The sequence below is a fragment of the Ranitomeya imitator genome, chromosome 3, assembly GCF_032444005.1.
Source record: "Ranitomeya imitator isolate aRanImi1 chromosome 3, aRanImi1.pri, whole genome shotgun sequence".
NCBI lineage: Eukaryota > Metazoa > Chordata > Amphibia > Anura > Dendrobatidae > Ranitomeya > Ranitomeya imitator.
In genome coordinates this window covers 205,079,580-205,099,960 of record NC_091284.1, presented here as the reverse complement: position 1 = coordinate 205,099,960, position 20,381 = coordinate 205,079,580, and the positions used below count along the sequence as shown (strand labels likewise).

General features: G+C 43.5%; 1 protein-coding gene across 2 annotated transcripts in view; it reads left to right on the top strand.

Moving 5' to 3' along the window:
- TAFA3 (TAFA chemokine like family member 3) overlaps positions 1-20,381 on the top strand; it is a 1,052,604-nt gene that overhangs the window by 541,888 nt on the left and 490,335 nt on the right. The window lies entirely within an intron of this gene.

Genomic DNA, 20,381 nt, shown 5'->3' with positions numbered 1-20,381 from the left:
TGTGTCGCTCCCTCCTCTGGACGGAGCTCTTCCTCCTCCATTGACTCCTCCTCATCCTCCTCACAAATTGGCCCCTGCGTACCCCTTTGTGAGGAACCACGTGGCGCTGACTCTCCAGAAGCTGATGGAAAAGGTGACTCCTCATCCTCCACCTCTTCCACCACATCATCCCTTAACCCTTGCAAAGTTTGCTGAAGCAGGCAGATAAGGGGGACAGTCATGCTGACTAGTGCATCATCTGCACTTGCCATCCGCGTGGAATAATCAAAAGGACGCAAAACCTGGCAGACGTCCTTCATAGTGGCCCACTCTGTGGTTGTGAAGTCTGATCGGCGCTGACTGCGACTTCTTTTCGCCTGATGCAGCTGGTACTCCATAACTGCTTGCTGCTGCTCACACAACCGCTCCAACATATGTAACGTGGAATTCCACCGGGTAGGTAGGTCACATATGATGCGGTGTTCCGGAAGGCGGAATCGGCGCTGCAGAGCAGCAATGCGGGATCTGGCCAAGCTGGAACGCCGCAAGTGAGCACACTCTAGGCGGACCTTGTGCAGCAGGGCATCAAGATCCGGATAGTCCCTCAGAAAACTCTGCACAACCAAATTGAGCACATGTGCCAGACATGGGATGTGAGTGAGGTTGCCAAGGGCCAAAGCTGCCACCAGATTTCGGCCATTGTCACACACTACCATGCCTGGCTGGAGATTCGCTGGCAGTAACCACACATCGCTCTCCTGCTTTATAGCATTCCAGAGCTCCTGCGCTGTGTGGCTTCGATGCCCCAATGAAACTAGTTTCAAGACGGCCTGCTGACGTTTGGCCACGGCTGTGCTCATGTCGGTCATAGGTAAACGTTCACGGGTCCATGTGGGGGTGGACTGTGACGGATCCTGCAGAGAGGAATCAGAGGAACTGGTGTAAGAGGAGGAGTCGATGCGTACAGACTGGATTCCTGCAATCCTTGGAGTGGGCAGGACACGTCCTGCGCCACTCGCACGATCTGTACCTGGCTCAACAACATTAACCCAATGGGCAGTGAGGGAAACATATCGCCCCTGTCCATGCTGACTGGTCCACGCATCGGTGGTGAGGTGGACCTTGCTACTGACGGCGTTCAGTAGCGCATGTTTTATGTTTGCCTCAACATGCCTGTGCAGGGCAGGGACAGCCTGCCTGCTGAAGTAAAAGCGGCTGGGCACCTTGTACTGTGGGACTGCCAATGCCATCAAGTCACGGAAGCTGTCAGTCTCCACCAGCCTGAACGAGAGCATTTCCAGGGACAACAGTTTGGCAATGCCTGCATTCAGAGCCTGTGCTTGGGGGTGGTTGGCCGAGAATGCCCGCCTTTTCTCCCATGCCTGTACTACCGATGGCTGTAGAGTAGACTGGGAGTGTGAGGATGACTGGGAAGGTGGTGCTGTGGGTGGAATTACACAAGGTCTCTGGGAGGAAGCCAAACCAGCTGTGCGTGAGCTGGAGGAAGAGGCAACACGAGCTGAAGAGGTGGTAGCTGCCGCTGTTGGTTGGCCTACATCTTCAGTGTGTTTCTGTAACTCCACCGCGTGCCTGGTCCGCACATGTTTCCACATATTTGTGGTATTGAGGTTGCTGACATTTTTCCCTCTTTTTACTTTATGATGACACAGCTTGCATTTGACAAAACAAATGTCATCTGCAACTGTGTCAAAAAAGGACCAGGCACTGCAAGTCTTGGGAGCGCCCTTTTTGGCTTTGGAAAGAGACAGGCTCCTAACGGGTGCCAAAGTGGAGGCTACAGGCTCCGCAGTCTTCCCCCTCCCTCTCCCTCTTTGGCCCGTAAGAGGAAGCTCTTCCTCTGAGCTGCTCCCACCACCTTCCTGTTCCTCACGCCACGATGGGTCAAGGACCTCATCATCTCCACTACCCTCTGCCACCAACTGCTCCTCCTGGGTAGTCTCAGCAGCACAGTACGCACGAGAAAGCGGCACCTGAGTTTCATCATCAGATGCGTACTGCGCTGTGGTCACCGGAGGCACTGGCCCACCTGCCTCTTCAGAGTCAGAGAGAAAAAGGTGTTGGGCATCACTGCACACTGCCTCTTCTTCCATTTCTCCAATGCTGCTTGGCTGGCCCCCTGTTTCCAAGCCAAGAGATTCAGAGAACAGAAGTAGAGACGGCTCCTGTCCTGGGCTCTCTGACTGCCTGGCCAATTTGGCAGGTGGTGAAGAGACAGATGGCTGCTCTCCAGTGCTCTGTGCCTGAGAGGATGTGGCACTAACTGAAGTCGATGCCGAGGCGTTAGCTGCCATCCACCCGACAACGGCTTCAATTTGGTCTTCACGCAGCAGCGGTGCACGGCGCTCTCCGACAAAGCTGCGCATGAAGGACTGTTCCCTGCTGAAACTGAGTGACGACGAGTCACCGGCGCCCGCAGCAGGCACAGAATCACCACGTCCTCTCCCTGCTCCTCTCCCTGCTCCGCGCCCACGCCCACGTGCCTTACTCCCTGCCCTCTTCATCTTGGTTGACAGATAAAGATAAGCAGAAAAGTACTAAGGCCTTAGTGTGCTTATTCCTGTAATGCTCCTCCTAACAGGTGTAAGAAACACTAATGTTGTAAATTGTGGACTAAACTTTATTATTTTTCAAATGTGGCCTACACAAGTGTAAGTTGTGTTTGGTGAACTTAACCTTTTTTTTGGTGCAGATCGGGCTACAGAGCTAGTTTAAATCACACGGAGAGCGTGCAGACAGCCGTAAACGGCGCTGCAAGGCCAAAAAACCCTCCTCTCGGTTATCCTATATAGTGTTTTTCCACTATTTAGCTGGATACGAGTGGAAAGACACTAATAGGAATTTTTTTTTTCAAATTTTAAACTGGCTGCACTATTTGAAAAAAAGGAAATTGTTTTTCAAGGTATGAGGCAGTAACGCACCCTGAGCTGAATCCAACCGGCTATGGCTGCACACAGACTACAGGGCGAGCTGCGCTCACACAGAGACCGTGCAGACAGCCGTAAACGGCGCTGCAAGGCCAAAAAACCCTCCTCTAGGTTATCCTATATAGTGTTTTTCCACTATTTAGCTGGATACGAGTGGAAAGACACTAATAGGAATTTTTTTTTTCAAATTTTAAACAGGCTGCACTATTTGAAAAAAAGGAAAATTTTTCTCAAGGTATGAGCCAGTAACGAACCCTGAGCTGAATCCAACCGGCTATGGCTGCACACAGACTACAGGGCGAGCTGGGCTCACACGGAGACCGTGCAGACAGCCGTAAACGGCGCTGCAAGGCCAAAAAACCCTCCTCTCGGTTATCCTATATAGTGTTTTTCCACTATTTAGCTGGATACGAGTGGAAAGACACTAATAGGAATTTTTTTTTTCAGATTTTAAACAGGCTGCACTATTTGAAAAAAAGGAAAATTTTTCTCAAGGTATGAGCCAGTAACGAACCCTGAGCTGAATCCAACCGGCTATGGCTGCACACAGACTACAGGGCGAGCTGGGCTCACACGGAGACCGTGCAGACAGCCGTAAACGGCGCTGCAAGGCCAAAAAACCCTCCTCTAGGTTATCCTATATAGTGTTTTTCCACTATTTAGCTGGATACGAGTGGAAAGACACTAATAGGAATTTTTTTTTTTCAAATTTTAAACAGGCTGCACTATTTGAAAAAAAGGAAAATTTTTCTCAAGGTATGAGCCAGTAACGAACCCTGAGCTGAATCCAACCGGCTATGGCTGCACACAGACTACAGGGCGAGCTGGGCTCACACGGAGACCGTGCAGACAGCCGTAAACGGCGCTGCAAGGCCCAAAAACCCCCCTCTAGGTTATCCTATGTAGTGTTTTTCCACAATAGAGCTGGAGACTGGTGGAAAAACACTAATAGGAAATTTGAGAAAAAATGTGCAGCAGGCTGCACTAAGAGCAAAAAAGAACAACTGTGTGAGGCAGTGTGAACCCCCCCTGAGCTGAATACAACCGGGTATATGGCTGCACACAGACTACAGAGTGAGCTGCACACACACACACACACACAGAGACCTTGCAGAACGCTGTTAAAACAGCGCTGCAAGGCAAGAGCAAGGTGAACAGTGAAGAACACACAGCGTTTTGCTAAATTAGCCTTTGGAAAGGAAAATAAAGCAATTAGCTAGCTCGACTGGCCCTCAGTTAGAACACAGCGTCCTGTCCCTAACTGAAATCACAGCAGAGTGAGCGCAAAATGGCGGCAGCGCTTTTTTATAGTGCAGAGTGACATCATTTCAGCAGCCAATCCCAGCCTTGCCAGTACTTACATGCCCACCATGCTAAACAGGATGTGCCCACACTTTCATTCATTCCTCATTGGCTGCTGCGTTCAATTTGAATTCTGGGAACTTCCGATTCCGGTATCCGATACGCGGGAAGTATCGGAATTCAGTATCGGAATTCCGATACCGCAAATATCGGCCGATACCCGATACTTGCGGTATCGGAATGCTCAACACTATTTATAAGTTGATTGTCTGGTTTTATATTTATCATTAAAAGTTAAGTTTTATTATTGGGACATCCTCTAAGCTATTTCCCATATGTAATCTGAAGACAGCATGCAGTATGAGTTAAAACAGATTTCAGCGATGCCTTGCTTATCAAGTTCCATCCTGTTGTGTACTTGCAATGATTTCTTTACCCCCAGGAGCTTTTCTTTGCCTGGACACAGCAGCGCGTGAGTCAAAGTATGACTCCACCCCCTTGTGATAAGTAGCTCTCTGTCTATAGACAATGTACATAGAGATCCTGGAGTGGGCGGGGGCAGCTTTCTCAGCTCTGCTTTATTGCTAAATCTAAAATCTCTGTATCGGAACCACCGCACCCAGATAACTAAGTGATACATCATTGGATTAACCCCTTTCTGCCAGCTGACGGAATAGTACGTCAGCTGGCAGATCCCCTGCTTTGAGGTGGGCTCCGGCGGTGAGCCCACCTCAAAGCCGCGACATGTCAGCTGTTTTGTACAGCCGACATGTGCGCGCAATGAGCGCGAGCGGAATCGCGATCTGCCCGGATTCATTAACTAGTTAAATGCCGCCGTCAAGCGCTGACAGCGGCATTTAACTAGCGCTCCCGGCCGCGTGGCCGGAATTGCTCGCACTGCTGACCCCCGTCACATGATCGGGGGTCAGCAGTGCATCGCCATAACAACCAGAGGTCTCCTTGAGACCTCTATGGTTGTTGATGGCCGATTGCTTTGAGCGCCACCCTGTGGTCGGCGTTCAAAGCAACCCTGCATTTCTGCTACATAGAGGTGATCTGTGCATCACCTCTATGTAGCAGAGGCGATCCAGTTGTGCATGCTTCTAGCCTCCCATGGAGGCTATTGAATCATGCTAAAATTAAAAAAAAAAAGTGATTAAAAATATAAAAAAAATAAAAAATATATAAAAGTTCAAATCACCCCCCTTTCGCCCCAATCAAAATAAAACAATAAAAAAAAAATCAAACATACACATATTTGGTATCACCGCGTTCAGAATCGCCCGATCTATCAATAAAAACAAAGGATTAACCTGACCGCTAAATGACGTAGCGAGAAAAAAAATCAAAACGCCAAAATTACGTTTTTTTGGTCACCGTGACATTGCATTAAAATGCAATAAAGGGCGATCAAAAGAACGTATCTACACCAAAATGGTATAATTAAAAACGCCAGCTTGGCACGCAAAAAATAAGCCCTCACCTGACCCCAGATCGCGAAAATTGGAGATGCTACGGGTATCGGAAAATCGCGCAATTTTTTTTTTTTAGCAAAATTTGGAAATTTTTTTCACCACTTAGATAAAAAAATAACCTAGACATGTTTGGTGTTTATGAACTCGTAATGACCTGGAGAATCATAATGGCAGGTTAGTTTTAGCATTTAGTGAACCTAGCAAAAAAGCCAAACAAAAAACAAGTGTGAGATTGCACTTTTTTTGCAATTTCATCACACTTGGAATTTTTGTTTCCTGTTTTCTGTTACATGGCATGGTAAAATCAATGGTATCGTTCAAAAGTACATCTCGTCCCGCAAAAAATAAGCCCTCACATGGCCATATTGAAGGAAAAATAAAAAAGTTATGCCTCTGGGAAGGAGGGGAGCAAAAAACGAAAATGAAAAAGCGGAAAAAGCTCCGGGGTGAAGGGGTTAAGGACCTCTTTACCTACATTATATTGTTCTTAGATGAAATAGCAAAACCTGCTGACAGATTCCCTTCAAAGCAAATACTATCTTCTTAATGACCAAGTGATCTCAACTTATTTGAGAAGGTGAAAGTGTATGGTAACCAGTGGCAATCTATAGCAGTGTTTGGGTGGCATGTACAGGTGAGACTACCTCAACCAAGTGTGCAAAAATATTTAATTACAACATGCACACTTTATGAGGTAGACTTAAGTGTTTAAATTTGTAGATTATAGAAATCTTTCTTTTTGCTTAAAAAAAATATATTTCCCTTCTCACAAACCAGGTGTGAGTCACTTTCTGTGACTCCCACCTATTGATTTCAGGTTTTTGGTTCAGTAGCAAGATTAGAGCAAGAGGACATTTAAATGCCCTCCATGTTTGCAGTGTGTAAATAATTAAAATTGATGTTATTATTATGATGTTTTTGCAGTATATCCCTGATCAATCAAGTCACAGTCACACTGACTACGCAGGTGAAAAATAACACAATCACTGCCTTTTTCAATCTGCTTCAGCACTGCAGTAGTACACCACAATCATACTAGACCTTTTTCTATCCCTTTCCCCTCTGTACCAGTCTGAATATATATGTTGAGGGGGCACCACGGCCTATAGAGTGGGATCACCCTGACCTATAGCATACGCATAACCAAAAGGACACAAGAGAAAAAGTAAAGGTCATACAAATGGGGATCACCACAACAAGGATTCAGCTAGGGTATATACAATCTTTATTAGTACACTACAGTACACATGAAAACAGGTAATAAAGTGAACACACACTTAAAAACAATTTAAAAAAGGCAACATTCTTGTCCCTTGTAACTTCAGCCCGAAATAGGGCTAACACCTGCACCATAGACCATAGATCAATACCTTATGAGGCAATACCTATGTGGACATCACCACAAAAATACACACAGTTCAATAAAACAGACTGGTTATATGTATAACAGAAGACAGAGTAAAGGGCAACTTAACCAGAGTATCACATAATACCATGAATACAATAACTAATGCATCCGTAAAGGGCTGCCCCTAAATGAAAACAAGTCCCTGTCTGGCATAGCATAAGAGCAATAAAGCTAACTTGCATCACCACGAGGGGTTAAATGCAAGTGAAAATATCACAGAGCCCTGAACCCAGCCCAGCAAATACAATACCATGGGCTAGAAGTGTGTAACTGGTCAAAAAATAGCGCAGGTGAAGCGGTGACCCAACGCGTGTCGCCCCACTCAGGAGGCTTCGTCAGGGGTACCTACCGCTGTGTGAGCTTTACCTTAAATACAAGTTTCATGATGTCTGTCCTGGTCGCAGCTGTGTGCAGACCGCAGCATGTGGAATTCAGTGAAGCACTTCCTGAAAGCCAGTAACACTACGCAGGCATGAGTTAAGCCCGCCCCCCACTGAGTGCCATGGTAACACAGCGTGACCTAGCAACATATTGAGGCAGCACCTCCATGTTAAGGCGGAGCGTCCAGGCATAACAATTCCTCTATGAGAGGGTATAACACAGGCTCAGTAAGTGCCTGTCTTACAATCAATCAGGACACCGGCACTGTATAAATGCAAAGGAACTAGACTGTGCATGCATCTCAAATGTCCGCCCTGTGCTATAAGATCAAAATAGCCCCACATGTATAAAGCTGAAAAGAGCGCCTGCGTGTTCACATAAAGAACGTCAGAACACAGTGATTCCTGCTTTGGACAGTACTGCGCAGGCGTAGCCAATGCCTGTCTTACACTGCGTGTTCACATAAAGAACATCGGACCATAATAAAAAGCTCACACAGTGGTAGGTACCCCTGACGAAGCCTCCTGAGTGGGGCGACACGCGTTGGGTCACCGCTTCACCTGCGCTATTTTTTGACCAGTTACACACTTCTAGCCCATGGTATTGTATTTGCTGGGCTGGGTTCAGGGCTCTGTGATATTTTCACTTGCATTTAACCCCTTGTGGTGATGCAAGTTAGCATTATAGCCCATGGTATTGTTACTGCAGGGCTGGGTTCAGGGCTCCGTGATATTTTTTCACTTGCATTTAACCCCTCGTGGTGATGCAAGTTAGCTTTATTGCTCTTATGCTATGCCAGACAGGGACTTGTTTTCATTTAGGGGCAGCCCTTTACGGCTGCATTAGTTATTGTATTCATGGTATTATGTGATACTCTGGTTAAGTTGCCCTTTACTCTGTCTTCTGTTATACATATAACCAGTCTGTTTTATTGAACTGTGTGTATTTTTGTGGTGATGTCCACATAGGTATTGCCTCATAAGGTATTGATCTATGGTCTATGGTGCAGGTGTTAGCCCTATTTCGGGCTGAAGTTACAAGGGACAAGAATGTTGCCTTTTTTAAGTGTGTGTTCACTTTATTACCTGTTTTCATGTGTACTGTAGTGTACTAATAAAGATTGTATATACCCTAGCTGAATCCTTGTTGTGGTGATCCCCATTTGTATGACCTTTACTTTTTCTCTTGTGTCCTCTGTACCAGTCTGCCATTGTCAGCCTATTCATTATAATTTATATTTGCATTTTGTATGTAAACCCCTTTTCACATGTGCAGTCCAATTTAATCAATGGTGCTCTAAAACTAAATAATAATAATTATAATAAAATGGTGTGCCTTGGCTGCCCCCCATGTTTTACACTTCCCATGATTGCCTTCCCTGATTTGGTGTGCTGAATCATGTAATGAGATAGTTGTAGTCCACCATATGGAAGCCCACCGGACATCAGTATCCCACTCTTTGAGCATTCAGTAGTGTATGATGGGGATGATTCTTCCTTTTTTATGATGAGTCAAGCAAATCAAATTGCTTTTTGTTTGAATTCAAAAGGGTGTGCAACATTTGGGAAATTTGACCCAATCTCAATCCTCTGCAGATCAATCCGCTCATCTCTAATGTTAAAGGAATTGTCCACTACTCAAACAACCTCTCCTCAATCACTATATTTCCCCCATATAAAATAATAATTGCTACTGTATACTCACCTTTGATGAGTTTCCCATTTCAGCGATGTCGGTGCATGCTCTCTTTGGGCTTGCGTGACATTGTTATGTCATGCGAGCCCTGCAGCTAATCAGTGGCCACTTCTCTCTCTTCCTTCGGAAGAAACTAACACCTGGAAGAAGTGAGAATGTGCTGTTCCTCTCTGACTTATTTGGGATGTCGAATATGTCCAACGGAAATGAGAGTGAGGCTGCAAGCGCCGATATCGCTGTTATTGTGCCAGCACTGCAGGCGAGTATGGCTGTTATTATTAATTATTATTTGGGAACAATACAGTGATTGAGAAGGGGATGTTCGAATAGTGAACAACCCTTTTCATGGCTTTATTGGTTTTAATATTATGTCTGACATGTGTATGTGCTTGACATATGCCTCTGTTAGTATGTGTGCTCAGTATATCTGTTTGTGTTTCCATCTATCTACGGGTCATTTTATGTCTTTGTGTCTATATAAATGTCACTACATGGTAAATATGACTATATCTGAGAACAAGCACAACTGCCTTACATAAATATATAATTTTAATCTAAGCATGTTGAGCATTACAGGATTTTCAACCCTTCTGGCTGAAAGTAAGAATCATTTTCTCTTTCTGCTTTCCAGTCATAAATTATTAATTTATCTTTGTAAAATATGGTCAGAAAAGCTTTTCCATGATGTTTAATAAATCAAGACTCTTTTGATATCATGCACACTATTGCTACATTGTGCTAACTGACTGAGTGCATTCATTTTACTACTGCTGCAGTCTCTGCCGAGAAGCAGACCAATAAAATGGTATGCATACAGCAGACAAGGTCACTATGTATGTGGTCTGCATGTGAAATCGAATCAAACATGTGTCTTCCAGCTATGCCCTCCAGCAAACTCTAAATTGGTCGCTTCAGGAGTCACTTAAGAATGATGCCGTCTTCTGATTAACTGCATGAGAGACTATCTGGCAATCAGCGTAGCAGCATAGGTGCGCTGATGTCTTACAAGCCACTTTCTAGATACTTCCACATATTATTTTGTAATAATTCAACATACATCTACTGGAAGGAGAGACAGCAGAATCTAAGCATCAGATTCATCATTTACCAAAAAGTAAGCAGTATATTGAAGAACCTATTGAAAAATACTCACTGCGCATGTAGGACACTGGGCAGAAAAGTGCTATTCCAGAGACACATATTTTAAGCACTGTTGAGTAGAAAAGAGTAGACCCATGTAAGTTCAGGTTCTGGTACTCATGTGATGAACCTGCACCTCACCTCCCTGCCTGATGTCACTATTACTCCAGTAGGATCACTAATGCGGCTCCCCACTTTCACCAATGTGACATTTTTGCACCCCATGGGGACACGTAAGGTCAGCTTGGTACAGTTTTACACAAATACCCCATTTCCACATAGGCCCAGGGAGGCATGAGGTGTGAGATGATGATGGCCATGCAGTCACTGACGAGTCATCACACTTGCCCATGTCCCTGATAGACTGATAGACCCTTTCACTAGCACCAGTGAAACAGTACCTGGTCTGGTCAGCCCAGGAAGACTTACACCAGTTCCTCATTAGATATTTATCCAGTCCATTATTGGGATTATATCAGGCCAGATACAAACCCAGGTAGCATGGAAAGTTAAGCAGAGAAATGGAAATGTGGATTCGTAGATAGAGATAAACGAACAGTTTAAAATTAAATTATATATATTTAATCACCCTAAGGTCACTCTAGACAATACAAGATATGCACAATGATTATACATATGCAATGGTTAGATATGCAAATGCAAATAGTGATAGTTAGTGTTGAGCGATACCTTCCAATATTCAAAGGTATCGGATGGTATCGGCCGATATCCAAAAAATATCGGATATCGCCGATACCGATACCCGATACCAATGCAAGTCAATGGGACACAAATATCGGAAGGTATCCAGGATGGTTCCCAGGGTCTGAAGGAGAGGAAACTCTCCTTCAGGCCCTGGGATCCATATTCATGTAAAAAATAAAGAATAAAAATAAAAAATATGGATATACTCACCCTTCCGAAGGACCCTGGCTGTCACCGCAGTGAGCGTCTGCCTCCGTCCCTAAGAATGCAGTGAGTGAAGGACCTTCGATGATGTCACGGTCAGGTGACCGTGACGTCATCGAAGGTCCTTCACTCTCTGCATTCTTAGGAACGGAGGCAGACGCTAGCAGCGGTGACAGCCAGGGTTTGCTGGAGGGGTGAGTATATCCATATTTTTTATTTTTATTCTTTATTTTTTACATGAATATGGATCCCAGGGCCTGAAGGAGAGTGTCCTCTCCTCCAGACCCTTGGAACCATACGCACCGCACACGCCGATTCCGATATCGCAAAAATATCGGAACTCGGTATCGGAATTCCGATACAGCAAATATCGCCCAATACCCGATACTTGCAGTATCGGAATGCTCAACACTAGTGATAGTACAATAGATATAAGCAGATGGATAATATTAATTACTGGGATGATGTTCAACCATGTGTGTGCTGGGTGGAAAGGAGCATGATCTCCAGGTCCTTCGCAGTACGATACTCAACGTCACCCCCACCTTCAAAGTGAACCGCAAGCATAACAGAGAGAGACAGACCACATGGCCTTACACTAGCCTTTATCTCCTTTGAGCCCCTCCCCTCCTGCCCTCGGGGCTGAACCCTAAATCCCCTACCCTTGCCTCACCAAAACTGAAGATGAGTTATAACTCTTTAACGGACAGTCCTAGGAAGGCGGTTTTGGCGCCATCAGATTTGGTCGGGCCCCTGCTATGCATGGAGACCAAACACAGCTTTGCTATCTGGCTCCTACTCGCCATTCTACGTACCTCTCCACCCTGTGGTGCTAGAATGGATCGAGATCCTGGAAGGCATTCAGTCTGGTCCATAGATCTCAAAAATATAACCAGTGTGTGTCCAGGAAGTACAATAAGTTCATGTTCTATGAAATCATAGCTGACTCAACAAGGCAGTTAGACAGCATGGTATCTATTTTGCAAGCAAGTTGGCTCAAGATGTGATATATGTCACTCACAGCCTTTTAAAGCTTGACCCACCTGCTAAGCTAGGTGTCCTGTTACAGCTACACATGGGATTTTAGAATCCCATACCAAATAGGATACAAATGATTGACATGAAATTACAGTGGGGCAAAAAAGTATTTAGTCAGTCAGCAATAGTGCAAGTTCCACCACTTAAAAAGATGAGAGGCGTCTGTAATTTACATCATAGGTAGACCTCAACTATGGGAGACAAACTGAGAAAAAAAAATCCAGAAAATCACATTGTCTGTTTTTTTAACAATTTATTTGCATATTATGGTGGAAAATAAGTATTTGGTCAGAAACAAACAATCAAGATTTCTGGCTCTCACAGACCTGTAACTTCTTCTTTAAGAGTCTCCTCTTTCCTCCACTCATTACCTGTAGTAATGGCACCTGTTTAAACTTGTTATCAGTATAAAAAGACACCTGTGCACACCCTCAAACAGTCTGACTCCAAACTCCACTATGGTGAAGACCAAAGAGCTGTCAAAGGACACCAGAAACAAAATTGTAGCCCTGCACCAGGCTGGGAAGACTGAATCTGCAATAGCCAACCAGCTTGGAGTGAAGAAATCAACAGTGGGAGCAATAATTAGAAAATGGAAGACATACAAGACCACTGATAATCTCCCTCGATCTGGGGCTCCACGCAAAATCCCACCCCGTGGGGTCAGAATGATCACAAGAATGGTGAGCAAAAATCCTAGAACCACGCGGGGGGACCTAGTGAATGAACTGCAGAGAGCTGGGACCAATGTAACAAGGCCTACCATAAGTAACACACTACGCCACCATGGACTCAGATCATGCAGTGCCAGATGTGTCCCACTGCTTAAGCCAGTACATGTCCGGGCCCGTCTGAAGTTTGCTAGAGAGCATTTGGATGATCCAGAGGAGTTTTGGGAGAATGTCCTATGGTCTGATGAAACCAAACTGGAACTGTTTGGTAGAAACACAACTTGTCGTGTTTGGAGGAAAAAGAATACTGAGTTGCATCCATCAAACACCATACCTACTGTAAAGCATGGTGGTGGAAACATCATGCTTTGGGGCTGTTTCTCTGCAAAGGGGCCAGGACGACTGATCCGGGTACATGAAAGAATGAATGGGGCCATGTATCGTGAGATTTTGAGTGCAAACCTCCTTCCATCAGCAAGGGCATTGAAGATAAAACGTGGCTGGGTCTTTCAACATGACAATGATCCAAAGCACACCACCAGGGCAACGAAGGAGTGGCTTCGTAAGAAGCATTTCAAGGTCCTGGAGTGGCCTAGCCAGTCTCCAGATCTCAACCCTATAGAAAACCTTTGGAGGGAGTTGAAAGTCCATGTTGCCAAGCGAAAAGCCAAAAACATCACTGCTCTAGAGGAGATCTGCATGGAGGAATGGGCCAACATACCAACAACAGTGTGTGGCAACCTTGTGAAGACTTACAGAAAACGTTTGACCTCTGTCATTGCCAACAAAGGATATATTACAAAGTATTGAGATGAAATTTTGTTTCTGACCAAATACTTATTTTCCACCATAATATGCAAAAAAATTGTTAAAAAAACAGACAATGTGATTTTCTGGATTTTTTTTTCTCAGTTTGTCTCCCATAGTTGAGGTCTACCTATGATGTAAATTACAGACGCCTCTCATCTTTTTAAGTGGTGGAACTTGCACTATTGCTGACTGACTAAATACTTTTTTGCCCCACTGTATATCTCCAGTATTCTTCACAACTCAACTCAACCTTTAGTCCAAAGTTTGGTTTGGGCACCAGAAATTTTCCACGAATTTGAACCAGAACCCCACTGAAATGTATGGAAATCTGATCTTTGGAGCTGGAAAATATTCGATCTCTCTGAACCCCTTTAGAATTCAATTGAGACACAAACTTTTGATCTGGAAAAGAAATCTCTCTATTTCTTCCTCCTCCCAGATTTCCCAGGAACTCCAAACATTAAAACAGATTTCTGGGAGAAATCCATGTTCGATGATCAGCACTAACTGTCCTATATGAACCCTGAACTTTAATGTTCAGTTTCAATCATCTCTACTGTTGTGTGATTTAATAAACCGATTACGTTATTTTACCTAGGTTATTAGTTTTATTGGCTCATTTATCATCATTTATCTGGATTAGAGGCCATGAACAGAGCAGGGTGCTGCGAATGAAGCTTAGCTTCATGAAAACAGTGCTATACATCCTCTGTGCACTGCTGCATAGTCCTTACTTATAAAGATATTTTCCCCTGGAAGTAATACATCTCTAAATACGTTAAAATGTTCAAAAGAACATGTCAAACTGTATGTCTGATTTCCTAGGTACAGTATATAGCAAGCCTTTGCTGTCACACTTCTTCACCAACACTTCTTTGTCAAACACTTCTTTGCAAATATGCTGCAGCTCTACAATAAAAATAATATGTCCCCTGGGTTTTGTTACATAATCTGAGAGCAGCATAATCTAATATATAATTGCCTAGAATACTACTTCCTGCAATTTGTGCCAACTTCCGTGGCTTTGTCCGGAGCTAATGTCCGGAGCTAATGTGCGGAGATAATGTCCGGAGATAAGTGACGTCAACAGTGTCCAGTGTCTGATTGGTTGCCGCCTGCTGCGAGCGACCAATCAGAAACGTGCCATACTGTGACACACTCCGCCCGCCATTTTGGTGTGATTTTTGAATTTTTACCTCACAGCAAGTTTCTACTGCGTGGAGGCGGGCCCAGTGACGTTGCTCTTCAAGCTCCTGCCGAATTTCGTCAAAAAAATGATAATACCATTTACCAAAACTATATATATTTAGTTGTGAAGTGGTTCAGTGACATTTTCGCACCAATTTTGAACTTTTGTTTGGTGTTTTCTCCATATACTGCCTATTATTTTTGTTCTTTCTTACTATTATTTATTAATTGTATTATTCTTACATTTGAATAAATAAAGTATATATGGATTCTAGACTCCCGATTCTTTAGAATCGGGCTGCCATCTAGTGTAAATATAAGAGACCCCGATTCCAATGATGTCATGTCAATTACTGGACTGCTTGCTGTAATTTTGATAAAATTGTTTTACTAGCAGAAGATAATCACTAGAGAACAACTTGCCTGCTGCCTTGTAATCCAACCACACCCCCACCCACTGATTGCAGCTTTCTGTTTATGCACAGTATACATAGAAAGCTGCTAATTAGTGGGGGCGGAGTTATACAGAGCTCAGCATTCAGAGAACTGGTGGATCTGCATCAGAGAAAATAGAGATTTTATCAAGAATACAACACGTAGTCCAGTGAATGATACATCGTTGGAATCAGGGTCTCAGAACTAACATCATGGTCTCTTAGCAAAATCCTGGAGACAAATTCCCTTTAATAGCATAGTCTGCCACAGAATTTTCATTCATTTTATTTGATCATCACACTATACATCTAACGTAGCCAAGATAGGCCTCCATATTTGCTGCATCAAGACAAACGAGCAATAGTAGTAATTCTAGTTATTATATGACATGCATGTTGCATTTTTCAAATGTCACTTTTTACATTTTTCCTCCTAAGGTCTTTATGTTTAATTATCAGTTTTCCCTGAGGGAATGGTAGGAAACTAGCTGCTATGATTCCTCTCTTACACAGTGAGGGATTCACATTTTTCTCTCTCAATGTACCACGGCCTCAGATGCAGCTTGAGAGCATCATGCATCAGTACTGAGCAGTGTATCTGTGATTCTAGCTCTGAGTTTATGAAATACAAATAGTGGTAGTAGTACAAAAAATATAAGCAAATGGATCAAGTCAATTACCAGGTTGATGTTTACCAGCTTAGAGATACCCTACCAGCTTAGAGATGCCCTACCAGCTTAGAGATGCCCTTAATCTGGTAGACTGGGACAATATCCTCAGAAATAAGAATACAGATAATAAATGGGAAATGTTTAAGAACATCCTAAATAGGCAGTGTAAGCGGTTTATACCTTGTGGGAATAAAAGGACTAGAAATAGGAAAAACCCAATGTGGCTAAACAAAGAAGTAAGACAGGCAATTAACAGTAAAAAGAAAGCATTTGCACTACTAAAGCAGGATGACACCATTGAAGCTCTAAAAAACTATAGGGAGAAAAATACTTTATCTAAAAAACTAATTAAAGCTGCCAAAAAGGAAACAGAGAAGCACATTGCTATGGAGAGTAAAACTAATCCCAAACTGTTCTTCAACTATATCAATAGTAAAAGAAAAAAACTGAAAATGTAGGCCCCTTAAAAAATAGTGAGGAAAGAATGGTTGTAGATGACGAGGAAAAAGCTAACATATTAAACACCTTCTTCTCCACGGTATTCACGGTGGAAAATGAAATGCTAGGTGAAATCCCAAGAAACAATGAAAACCCTATATTAAGGGTCACCAATCTAACCCAAGAAGAGGTGCGAAACTGGCTAAATAAGATTAAAATAGATAAATCTCCGGGTCCGGATGGCATACACCCACGAGTACTAAGAGAACTAAGTAATGTAATAGATAAACCATTATTTCTTATTTTTAGGGACTCTATAGCGACAGGGTCTGTTCCGCAGGACTGGCGCATAGCAAATGTGGTGCCAATATTCAAAAAGGGCTCTAAAAGTGAACCTGGAAATTATAGGCCAGTAAGTCTAACCTCTATTGTTGGTAAAATATTTGAAGGGTTTCTGAGGGATGTTATTCTGGATTATCTCAATGAGAATAACTGTTTAACTCCATATCAGCATGGGTTTATGAGAAATCGCTCCTGTCAAACCAATCTAATCAGTTTTTATGAAGAGGTAAGCTATAGGCTGGACCACGGTGAGTCATTGGACGTGGTATATCTCGATTTTTCCAAAGCGTTTGATACCGTGCCGCACAAGAGGTTGGTACACAAAATGAGAATGCTTGGTCTGGGGGAAAATGTGTGTAAATGGGTTAGTAACTGGCTTAGTGATAGAAAGCAGAGGGTGGTTATAAATGGTATAGTCTCTAACTGGGTCGCTGTGACCAGTGGGGTACCGTAGGGGTCAGTATTGGGACCTGTTCTCTTCAACATATTCATTAATGATCTGGTAGAAGGTTTACACAGTAAAATATCGATATTTGCAGATGATACAAAACTATGTAAAGCAGTTAATACAAGAGAAGATAATATTCTGCTACAGATGGATCTGGATAAGTTGGAAACTTGGGCTGAAAGGTGGCAGATGAGGTTTAACAATGATAAATGTAAGGTTATTCACATGGGAAGAAGGAATCAATATCACCATTACACACTGAATGGGAAACCACTGGGTAAATCTGACAGGGAGAAGGACTTGGGGATCCTAGTTAATGATAAACTTATCTGGAGCAGCCAGTGCCAGGCAGCAGCTGCCAAGGCAAACAGGATCATGGGGTGCATTAAAAGAGGTCTGGATACACATGATGAGAGCATTATACTGCCTCTGTACAAATCCCTAGTTAGACCGCACATGGAGTACTGTGTCCAGTTTTGGGCACCGGTGCTCAGGAAGGATATAATGGAACTAGAGAGAGTCCAAAGGAGGGCAACAAACTTAATAAAGGGGATGGGAGAACTACAATACCCAGATAGATTAGCGAAATTAGGATTATTTAGTCTAGAAAAAAGACGACTGAGCGGCGATCTAATAACCATGCATAATTATATAAGGGGACAATACAAATATCTCGCTGAGGATCTGTTTATACCAAGGAAGGTGACGGGCACAAGGGAACATTCTTTGCGTCTGGAGGAGAGAAGGTTTTTCCACCAACATAGAAGAGGATTCTTTACTGTTAGGGCAGTGAGAATCTGGAATTGCTTGCCTGAGGAGGTGGTGATGGCGAACTCAGTCGAGGGGTTCAAGAGAGGCCTGGATGTCTTCCTGGAGCAGAACAATATTGTATCATACAATTATTAGGTTCTGTAGAAGGACGTAGATCTGGGGATTTATTATGATGGAATATAGGCTGAACTGGATGGACAAATGTCTTTTTTCGGCCTTACTAACTATGTTACTATGTTACTATGTATGTTACTATGTTTGACCAAGTGTGGGCTGGGCAGCAGGGAGCACGGGCTGACATCTAGTTCCTAGGTCATTCACACTATGTCAATCGACATTGCCCCCACCTTCGAAGTGAACCGCAAGCATAACAGAGAGACATGCCACATGGCCTTACATTTTAGTTTTTCTTCATGCGTTATTGTAAAATCAGTCATTCATATTTCCTAAATAAAATCAACAAGATTTTTTTTCTCTCTACACTTGCTTACTTACAGTATATAGTTATGCATAACAAGGATCGGGATAATATTTTCAGAGACAACTCCATACAGTTTGTGAAACATTTTAGTCGCATCCAGTTATTCTCAAAGTTAATGAGCATGAAAGATGCCTCGTGCAAATAAGCTATTTTGCATAATAATTATATCTTTTGCAATTGAAATGCAAAAGGTCAATGAATCTAGCTAGTAAGTCTTCAAATCCGGATAATACAGCACTAACAGTGGCAATGTGCATGTCAAGACAAACTTGTTTTATTACATAAGAATTCCTGTGAGTTCTATTTAAAGTGTTGCTCAGGATTTAATAAAAATGTATTTTTTTCAGCAGGTGCTATGCTAAAATCAAGAATAAATGACATTTACATGTTTAATCCCTGACCTGTCCAGTTCCTTATCTACAATGGTTCCTGCAAGTCTTGTTTAATTTGATACTGTAATAATGTATCACTTATCCAGTTGATCTTGGTGGCCAATCTTTGGACTGAATGGTGATTTCTGCATATATGGCATGACATCGTGGAGGCTAGCCATCACTTGTATGTATAGGCACATGATTGCTGCAGAAAAGGAAGCAAACACTGGTGATGAGCACCAGCGAAGTGAGGACCACAAGAGTAATGGCACCTCAGTGGTAGGAAATTTACTACGTAACCATTTGTTACTTTTTATGTTCTCCATTATCAATATCTTTTTATAACTAATTAGTCATATAGTAGGGCTAAAGTGTGACTGTAGAATCTTAGAGAGCACCTTAGACCAGCTTCGGATTGTCCAACTGGAGTACCTGTAAATCCTCTGGTAGGCCTCCCACCCCATTATGAGCAGTAGTTGGCACAATAGACTTGATTCACTATGTACAGACATGACATCATGCATTTATCAACCAACTCATCTATATATATAAGTGTCTAAGGGGTACTTCCGTCTGTCTGTCTGTCTGTAACGGAAATCCTGCGTCACTGATTGGTCTCGCCAGCTGCCTGGACTGGCGGCCACGACCAATCAGCGACGGGCACAGTCCAGTCGAGAATTAGGCCCTCCCTACTTCCGTCCGGTCAGTGCCTGACGCCCGCTCCATACTCCCCTCCAGTAAGCGCTCACACAGGGTTAATAGCAGCGTTAATGGACCGCGTTATGCCGTGGGTAACGCACTCTGTTAACGCTGCTATTAACCCTTTGTGACCAACTGCCTATGCAGCATCAATAGTAAAAAGATCTAATCTTAAAAATAATAAAAAAACAAAAAACCTGCTATTCTCACCTTCCGTCGTCCACCGATGTGCGCTCGGCTGCCGCCAGCTTCCGTTCCCAGAGATGCATTGCGAAATTGCCCAGAAGACTTAGCGGTCTCGCGAGACTGCTAAGTCATCTGTGTAATTTCACAGTGCATCGCTGGGAACGGAAGCTGGCGGCTGCCGCGCGCGCATCGGGACAACTTCGCTGGATGCCGGTGGGTGAGTATATAACTATTTTTTATTTTAATTATTTTTTTAACAGGGATATGGTGCCCACACTGCTATATACTACGTGGACTGCGTTATATACTGCGTGGCTGCTATATACCACGTGGCCAGTGTTATATACTGCATGGGCAGTGTTATATACTGTGTGGGCTGTGTTATATACTATGTGGGCTGTGTTATATACTGCATGTCTGCTATATACTATGTGGGCAGTGTTATATACTGCGTGGGCAGTGTTATATACTGCGTGGGCTGTGTTATATACTGCGTGGGCTGTGCTATATACTATGTGGGGTGTGTTATATACTGCGTGGGCTGTGCTATATACTATGTGGGCAGAGTTATATACTACGTGGGCTGTGTTATATAC